The 9744-nt window shown below is 35.4% G+C and overlaps 1 protein-coding gene across 1 annotated transcript in view; it reads right to left on the bottom strand.

The window, feature by feature from the left end:
- Positions 1 to 7728: 7728 nt before the first annotated feature.
- Positions 7729 to 9744, bottom strand: part of LOC105108586 (putative disease resistance protein At4g19050) — a 13912-nt gene continuing 11896 nt past the window's right edge. The window contains exon 3 of the mRNA XM_011002937.1: positions 7729 to 7803. The gene's annotated coding sequence lies outside the window, so the exon portion shown is untranslated. The remainder of the gene's footprint in view (positions 7804 to 9744) is intronic.

Below are 9744 nucleotides of genomic sequence, written 5' to 3'. Positions count from 1 at the left end.
TTATTGTTGTTGTTGTTGTTGTTGTTGTTGTTATTGTTATCTATAATTTATATATTTAACTTCCTTGTGGTTCGACCCCAGTCTTGCTGGGTTATTTATTACTTTGATACTCCTGCACTTGGAAGACTTTTCATCGTGTCATATGTACAGTGCTTTACAGAAGCAATCAGAGAATAAATAACAAAGTAACAGAATGCAGGTAGCCATGCCATCCTTCTTTGCAATGATATGGTGTGTTGATGATTCATCCTCTAATACCCCCCGCAAGATAGAGAGTAAAAATTTACGACTCCCATCTTGGATAAGTGAAAATTGAGAACAGAGTATGATAAAGCCTTTGTCATGATATTAGCAAGTTGATTAGAGCTGGAGACATAACGAGTGCAGACGTGGCCGACCTGAATCTGGTCTTAAATGAGATGGCAGTCGAGTTCAATGTGTTTATTCCTCTCATGGAATGCTGGATTTGCCGCAATATGGATAGCAGCTTGGTTGTCACAGTGTAAGAAAACTGGTTGAAAATGCTGGACATGGAGTGTAGATAGAATGTATTTCAGCCAAGTTAATTCAGTGCAGGTGACAGCTATAGAATGGTATTCGGCCTCTGCCGAAGACTTAGAGACCATAGATTGTTTCTTAGATTTCCAAGAGATCAAGGAAGAGCCAAGGAAAATACAGTAGCCACTAATAGAATGTCTGGTATCAGGGTAAAAAGCCCAATCAGAATCGCAATAAGCCTCAAGATGTAAAGAGGAAGAACTAGAGAACAAAAGCCCTTGGCCTGGTGCACCCTTAAGGTAACAAAGAACTTTATGGGCTGCATGTAAATGTGCATCAGTAGGATTAGCCATGAATTGGCTCAAATTGTTGACACTATAACAAATATCAGGCCGAGAGACTGTAAGATAAAGGAGTCTGCCAATAAGACATCGATAAATACTGGGATCAGATAAGGGAGTGCTAGTGGTTTGAGTAAGGTTGAGATTTTGCTACATTGGAACCTTAGCAGAGGTGCTGCCTAAGGTGCCAGAATCTGCAAGAATATCCAGTGTATATTTCCTCTAGCAGAGATAAATTCCTTTGGAGGATCTTGCAACCTCTATGCCTAAAAAGTAGTGTAAGGGGCCAAGGTCCTTGATCTAAAAATGCCTGTGAAAAATGGATTTCAATTCTTGCACAGCAATAATAATATCACTGCTTGCAACCAATATATCATCGACATAAACAAGAATAACAATAAATATGTCATTAATGTCACGGGTGAAAAGGCTATAATCAGCCTTGGATTGAGAGAAACCTGCAACAAAAAGAACATTAGAAAATTTTGAATGCCATGGCCTTGAAGCTTGTTTGAGACCATACAAGCTTTTGAGCAATTTACAGACTTGAGTAGGGGATCTTTTGGTGTAGCTAGGAGGTTTATTCATATAAATATCTTCATGTAAGTCCCCATGCAAAAATGCATTATTTACATCGAATTGATGTAAATGTCAACCTTCAACTGATGCAATAGCTAAGAGACACCTCACAGTAACCAACTTAGCCATAGGAGAAAAAGTCTCTTGATAGTCCACTCCCTTAAGTTAGGTGAAACCGCGAGCCACAAGTCTTGCTTTAAGACATTCAATACTCCCATCAGAATGATACTTCATTTTATAAACATATTTGCAATCAATGGAAACATTGCCAGGAGGTAAATCCGTAAGCCACCAAGTTTGATTTGCCTTCAAGGCTGCTAATTCAATGTCCATGGCCTAACACCATCCGGGATCTTTAAGAGCTTGTTTATATGTTTTTGGTTAATATGAGTGGAAATAGTAGTTGAAAAAGCTTTATAAGTAGGAGAAAAATGCTGGTAAGAAATAGTATTATAAAGAGGGGAAGCTGTACCTGAAGGGGAACATATTAGCTAGTCCAACGATGGGATAGGAGGAGTTAGAGTAGTATGATGACAATGATAATCCTGCAGGTACTCAAGAGCATGCCTGGTTCTAGTTGTCCTGCGAGAAGGTGAAACGAAAGAATGAGGAGAATGTAAGACAGGAGGAGATAATAGAGGTGGAGAATGTAAAGGCTGTGGTGGGGAAGGAGTAGAAAGAGGAGAACTTGGAGCTAAAAAATATAGAGATGAAAACTAGGAATTGAAAATGGCAGGTGAGTGAGTAATGGAGGGGAGTAATGGAGGAGGTGTTGGTGAGTAGGAACAGAGATAGAATGAGGTAGTGAAGAATGGAAAGGAGGTGGAATAGAGTGGGAAGGTGAAACAAAAGGCGAAAAATGAGGATGGAAGGGAAAAATAGATTCATGAAAATGAACATCTCGGGATAAAAAAAAATTTGATCAGTTTGTAAATCAAGTAATTTATATGCTTTAATCCCACAAACTGGTCCAGACACCCACGTTAATCTAAAAAAAAACACACACATGCTCTGCCTTTAGGATCAAACTTCTTACGCCTTTGTGACAAGGTAGAGGCATATGCAAGGCAACCAAAAACTCTCAAGTGTTTGTATTGGGGAGGGGTGTGGAAGAGATATTCATAGGGTGTTTTGTTATGAAGAAGAGGGGTAGGAGTTCGATTAATAAGGTAGGTTGTTGTGAGAACACAGTCAGTCCAATATTGGGGGGGGCAGGTGGGATTGAAACATTAAAGCGCGGGCAATATTCATTATGTGTTGATGTTTTCTCTCAACCCTGTCATTTTGTTGGGGTGTGTCGACATAATTCCTTTGGTGGATGATGCCCTTAGCTTAAAAAAATCTTTCATGCGAAACTTAGCTCCATTGTCACTTCTAATGGTTTTGATTTTAGGGTGAAATTGAGTTTCAATTAGACTATAAAAAAGCCATAAAACAAGACTTGTTATCAGATTTATTTCTAAACATATAAACCCATGTTGTCCGAGAGTGGTCATCAATAATTGTAAGAAAGAAACGTGATCCATCCACTGCAATAACTGAGTTGGGACCCCATATATCATAGTGGACAAGATCAAATTTATATAAAGCAGAATGTGTAGAAGTTGGAAAAGAAACATGCCACTGCTTAGCCAAAGGACAAATGAAACATGGTATTGGATTATGAAATGTTTGATTATGTGTGATAATAGCATCAGTGATTAAAGATAATCTAGAAAGAGAAATGTGTCCTAAACGATAATGCCATAAATCACACAATGAAGTAGTGTGAGTAGCGGAAGCAAAAGGAAATGAAGTTGAGGGATGAAGATGAGGCAGTGCATCAACCAAAGCAGAGGGTGACACCCGAGACTTGAGACGGTGATACAGACCGGTTCTAACTTCACCCATCCCAATCATTGTCCTTAATGCTAAGTCCTGAAAAAAACAAGCAGTGGATAAAAATATGAGACAACAAAAATGATGTTGAGTTAGTTTCTTGGTAGAAAGCAAGTTGAAGTTAAAGGAAGGCACACACAAAAAATGATTTAATACAAGATGCTTAGATAATCTTACAGCACCAATATGGGTAACAAGAACATCTTAGCCATTTAGTAGTTTAACTTGATAGGAAACAGTAGCTGTGATAGACATAAAAAAGAAGGTATAGCATATCATATGATTTGTGGCATTAGTGTTAATAATCCAAAGTGAGATGTTTGTGGGAGAAGATGAGTGTGTGCTTGTGCTGAAGCAAATAGTCATACTAGAAACATGAGAGTTGCTGACATGAAGATTGGAAGAGGAAGAAGATGGTTGTGTAACAGATAGTGAAGCCATGGTTGAACTAGTCTCCTTGGAATGCAAAAGAGAAAGTAATTGTTGGTATTGACTCCTGGTAAGCATTATGGATTCAGTTGAATTCTCCTTATAATCATCATTCGAGAGTGCTTGGGATTAAGTAATAGTTGCTGCAATACCTTTATTTTTTCCATGAAGTTTATGACCAGGCGGGTAGCCATACAGTTTATAACATCTTTCTGCAATATGGCCAGTCATATTACAATGAGTGCATTGTGGTGGATCAGCATTTCCAACTTTGAAATAGTTTTCAAGAGAATGACTAGGAAGCTTGCAGTAAGAATAGTATGGGCGATTAGTTTTTTGGGAAGTGGACCGGGAGAAATTTTTGCTAGAGTTAAAAATTGGTTTGGCTATCATTGCTATAAGGTCAGGGGATTTGATAGAAAGAATCATCAAATGTTGTCTTTCCTGTTGTTGGATCATGGAGAACATACGGTTAAGGGATGGAAGAGGATCAAGTAGCATTATCTGATCTCTGGTGTTTGAGTATGCATCGGATAAACCCATAAGAAATTGAATGACACAGTCACGATCATAGCGATCATGAAGGATTTTTAATTTTCCACACAAACAATCAGGAAAAGGGTCATAGATAGCAAGTTCATCCCACAATGTTTTGAGGTGACCAAAATAGGTACTGATATTGTCTTGGTTTTGAGATAAGCTGGCTAAATCACATTTCAGTTGGAAATTTCGAGGGCCATTTTGGTGGGTAAAACGATCTTTGAGTTTCAGCCACAATACTCTTGAATCCTCAACTAAAACAAGACTAGATTTGACAGAAGGACTTACAGAATTTTGTAGCCATGAAACAACCAAGTCGTTGCATCTCTCCCAAGCTACAAAAAGAGGATCTGAGATATCAGTAAGTTTAGACAATGTACCATTAACAAATGCAAGTTTGTTCTTCGCACGAAGAGCTCGAGAAATCGCATGAGACCAACTGACATAATTATCAGCAGTTAAGAGTTCAGAAACAAGAGCAGTAGTTGGGTTATCACCATTCTCAATTCAAAATGGATTGAAAGGGTCAGAGAAATTGAGGTATTTGTTTTTGGGGTTTGTATTGTTGAAAGACTGAGAATTAGTTTCTTTATAAGCATAGGCCATTAATCAGCTACTCTGATACCATGTAACAAACGAATGTGAAATAAAGGATAACAGAGTTGTAAAGAGAAATTCTTTCTGTATTGTGAATGATGTAGCTCATTCAAATATATACAACAAGCAAAGAATATTCTAACTAACTTATTATATGCAATATCAATACTACCCTTTATGTACAGTGCTTTACAGAAGCAATCAGAGAATAAATAACAAAGTAACAAAATTTAGGTAACCATCCCATCCTTCAATGCAATGGCGTGGTGTGTTGATGATTCATCGTTTAATAGATTAGGGTTTTTTTGGGTTAAAAATTATTTTTATATATATTTTCAAATTATGTTAATGTGTTGTTATCAAAAATATTTTTAAAAAAATAAAAAATATTATTTTAATGCATTTATAAATGAAAAACAATTTAAACTATAATCACTACTACAATTTCAAACAAACACTTAAAATTTATTTGTTTTTGTGGTTAAGGTTGAGGTTTGTGCATGAAACCCACCTAAAAAACTAAAAAAAAAAAAAAGCATTTTGTGGTTGAATCTTGTATGTAATTGAGTTATACCCAATCTCAACCTCACACTTGACCATAAAAACAAACAAGCTTTAAGGCTGTAATAGGCAACGTGTAACTTCCTAGTCTGGTGGTCGCATTGTTTTTATGAACTGAATGGTTCTTTGCCTTAAAAATTTGGGTTGCGAAACTAAAAAATTAATGAAAGACAGGAAATTGATATGGTTTAGCGATGGTGGCTAACTTACAAATGACTCGTATTTATACTTAAAGAAAGGAAAATAAATCAAGCATAATATTATATAATAAATCAGGCAATTCCTTGAATTGGTCCGAGAAATCTATGATTTATCTTAATAAATTTCCAGATTGATTCTTATAATTTTGGAAAGTAACTTCCAACAACTTGAGTTGTGTTACTATGCAATTTTGTCTCTCCCAAAACTTTCAAATTCTCCTCTCACCATTATGTGGTTGTTCAATTTCTGATGTAAAATATTATTTTAAATTAATGGTTTTATGATGCAGTTCTGAAATTATCTTCTTGCCTAGTTCAATGGAATCCATAGCAAGTGTCAGCGAAACTGAGGATGATAATGAAAGAGTTGGTGCCTCAGGAAATGAAACGAATGATGATGGGAATAAATTCTTCGATACCTGTGAGTTTCTATCGTTTGCTTCTTTCGAAAGTAACAAGTCTTACTTTCAGACATCATCGTTATCTCCAGATGATTAAGGATTTCTTGTACTTGACTCAGAAGCGGGCAATGATCACTTTTGCAGCAAATCGTACTCAAGCTTTAAACGATCAAGCTAAACATAATAAGCTAATGTTATCGATTCCATGAAGATATGCTCTATTCATGAAGGGGTTCATCAGCAATTTCTAATTTCTACTGCTTCGTTTTATAAAATTGTTAAGATAAAATATTAATCGGTTAAATTAGACGAATTGAATTATTTTTATTTTTATTTTACTTTTTTTTAGGGCAAACATAAAAAAAAAAAGCCTCCAACTATATAATTACCAGTTTCATCCATTTTTCAGATTTTCCATCCAATTCTGTTTTTTCTCTAAGAAACAATGCCATTTAACACTTTCCATTGAGTGATTTAAACAAACATCCTTCCTTAAAAAATCAAAATAGATTTAAACAAAAGACTGTTTGGATGCAAAATTTGATACATCCTCACAGAAGTATCCGATTCTAGTTTTACTTTTTCTTTCATTTTTCTTGTCAGATTATTTTGTTTGGGATTTTCTTATGCTTATTTTGTTTTATGTCAGAAGTTTCACGCTCTTTATCAGGTCAAACAACAATGTTCCATACGTTCCATTGGAGTAGAGCACGAATAAGAACAAATAATGCAAGAGCCATTCCTGATTGCAACTCAAAAACATCACCATCAAATTACACAACCTTTTATTAACAAGGGGCTTTTTTCGAGTACCTCTAACTTCCAATACATGATGCATTGCTTGCAAATGATACACCAGTACTGCGAAATGCATTACGTTAACACAACATCCCTTCTGGCAAAGAAATTGGAACGAACGGAAAAATCTTGATCGTATCTGTACTTTTATGGGCATTTCAATCCACTTATCATCTTGTTAGCACGGCATAACCATCTATTTGTAAGGAATAGACTACAACTCAATCTCGGGCAACGGTATTTTCCAAAAATTCCACGAGTTACAATCTTCCTGCTGACATGAGGGACATTGTTGTAGAGCAATTACAGAGAAGGAAAAACACTATTCATAACAAAAACTTTATAAGGTTACATTACACTTACTAAGTGGACGAGTTGGTAGAAGAATGATAAAAGAATTGTTGTGTATAGAATGATAGAAGAACTGTATGATCATGCTGGTGACGGTATTCGAGCTGCTTAGGGTCTCAAGTTTAATTAAAACAGGGCAATGTCCCAATCAAAAAAGCTGAAATTAATGAACTTCTGTTAACCTTTGTTATGTCATGTTTTCTAATGCCATTATCATCGTTTTGCAAATAACACAAGTCTGAAAGAAGATAAATTCAAGAAAAACAGAAACAAAACTACTTCGGACTAGCAAGGTTACAAACTACTTTGAAATCATACAGATCAATTGTGAGTGGTTGTGGTTGTGACTAATCCAAAGTTAAGGGCAGATACAGAGAAAGGAATGAAAACATGTTCACCAAGACGTAGGTAGTAATGCATAGCGGGGTCCCCAAACCACGCAAAGGGTAAGAGGACATCCTTGGCATTACGATGCTTCCACTGAGTCCCACCATTCTATTTTTTGGTTTTTACATAGATTTTTTCAAGAGAAGGAGGAGATGGCTAGTCATTGTCAAGCAACTGAAAAAAAATTAGTATGTTGGAGAGAATCGCAAATCAGTTTTTCACTACAAATGCTTGCAAGTTCAGGTAAATATCCCCATCTCAGAATCCTTAACTTTGGGAGGCTGAATTGTTGTGGTGGAACAGTAGCTACTTTCTTCCCCCATGATCCCTTCTTCATCTCATTTTGCTATTGTTAGCAGAGACAAACATTGTCCCACCTTCATTATATGTAAGTGAGGATAACTAATCCCTCACTTGATATTAATGGAGGCTTAATTGATGGCATAAATCATGGCATCATTTATACTCCATGTCTCCCTAACCTTGTCTATAAATAGACAAGCTAAAGAGTTGAAAATGTGGGTGATATATAGAGTGAAAAATCAAGAGAGTGAGAGTAGTAGAGAAAGCTTGAGTGTAGAGTTGAGTTAAGAAGACTTTTCTCCTCCTCTTTGTTTGTATTATTTCTTTGAGTGATTAATACAAAGCAGCAGCTCCGTGGAGTAGAAAAGTTACCGAACCACTTAAATTTATGTGTGTTTGAATGCTTGAATGTCCCAACAGCTATTATATCCTCCATTTTTTCACAGCAGTTTACTTTAATTTCTTCCAGGTTTCATCCATAACAAGCAAAGCGATTTAGAACAGAAATCATACCACTAGATTGCAATGGTGATGAAGCTCAATAAGACCAAGAAGATGAAAGCAAGTTCTCCATGCTATCACATTCTTTAATGTTTGTTGATCATGACATCCAGCTCTGTTACATATTTCAATGATGAAACATCGCACAAAGCTGAAAATCTCCACTTCTGATTCAGAAGTGATTCAAACCCGAGTGCTTTACTTGTGGGAAAATTTGTATTCATTGTCTTATATTCATATTCGTTGCACAATCAGGCAAAATTTTTGCCATGCCTAGTGCTTGAGATATGAGAAACGCTGCGAAGTCGAAGACTTGTTCAAAATGGCATTCTAAAGTTTCCGACTTCCTCGAGCAAGTTGCTTCTGTTCTTTTGATTATAACTGGAGGATGTAATAAGAATCCAGGACTATCTATCTTTCTTTTATTTTCTCTTTTATATTTGTAAGAGATGGCATGTCCTCGTGATGCCGCGAGCTTATAAAACAAATATACGTAATAGTATTATAATTATGAATTAGTGCTAGATAAGTAATAAAAACTAAAGGTATGATGAATCCAATATTTCATGATGGAAAAAAAAAGTTGTATTGGTAGTCAAAAACTTAGAAACTAAATTTGTAGCAATGCACAATATTTTGTGAGGAAAGATACAGTACTTTCATCACATGATTTAGTTTTTTTGTTAATAAAAAAATTACAAAGCTAAATTTGTTACCAACTTAATATTAAAAAAAATCAACAAAAATAATTTTGGAAGGAGAAAAACTCATGAGGAAAAATATTGTACCAATTGACAATGTTTCATGAGGAAAACTACAGTGTTTTTCCCAATAAAATTGACAAAGATAGTTTTAGAAAAAAATAAAATAAAACCATTTAGAAAATTACTGTAGCAATACACAGTGTTTTGTAAGGAAAACTATAACGCTTTCTGACACGACCAAAATATTAATGTCTTCTCCCAAGTATAGGAGTATTGAAATAAAAAAAAACCTGACAAGACCGAGATCGAACCAGAGGGAACAACAGTGCAAGCACCCACAGTGTACAATATCAGCGCTACACTGCAGTATATCATAATTCATAGTAAAAGCTCTCACAATCCACAATAAAAACACTTATAATGTATTCATAATGTAGCACACTTATAATAAATAGTAACTCATGCTTAAGTGAAATATTGATCTACTTTTATTATAGTTAATATAAAGAATCATTCATTATCCATTCCACAAGTTAAGTGGATTTTTAGTTAGAAGTTTGCTTAGCAGTTGAAAGTATGTCATGCAAAATAATTTTGATTATATTAGTTATCTCATTCGATTAACGTTAATACTTGTAAATATTGTCTGACATTCATGATTATAACTTATGTTACC

This window comes from Populus euphratica, unplaced genomic scaffold, assembly GCF_000495115.2.
Source record: "Populus euphratica unplaced genomic scaffold, PopEup_1.0 scaffold196.1, whole genome shotgun sequence".
Classification (NCBI taxonomy): Eukaryota; Viridiplantae; Streptophyta; class Magnoliopsida; order Malpighiales; family Salicaceae; genus Populus; species Populus euphratica.
The sequence above is the reverse complement of the archived record's forward strand: the minus strand, read 5'-3'. Positions and strand labels throughout refer to the sequence as shown.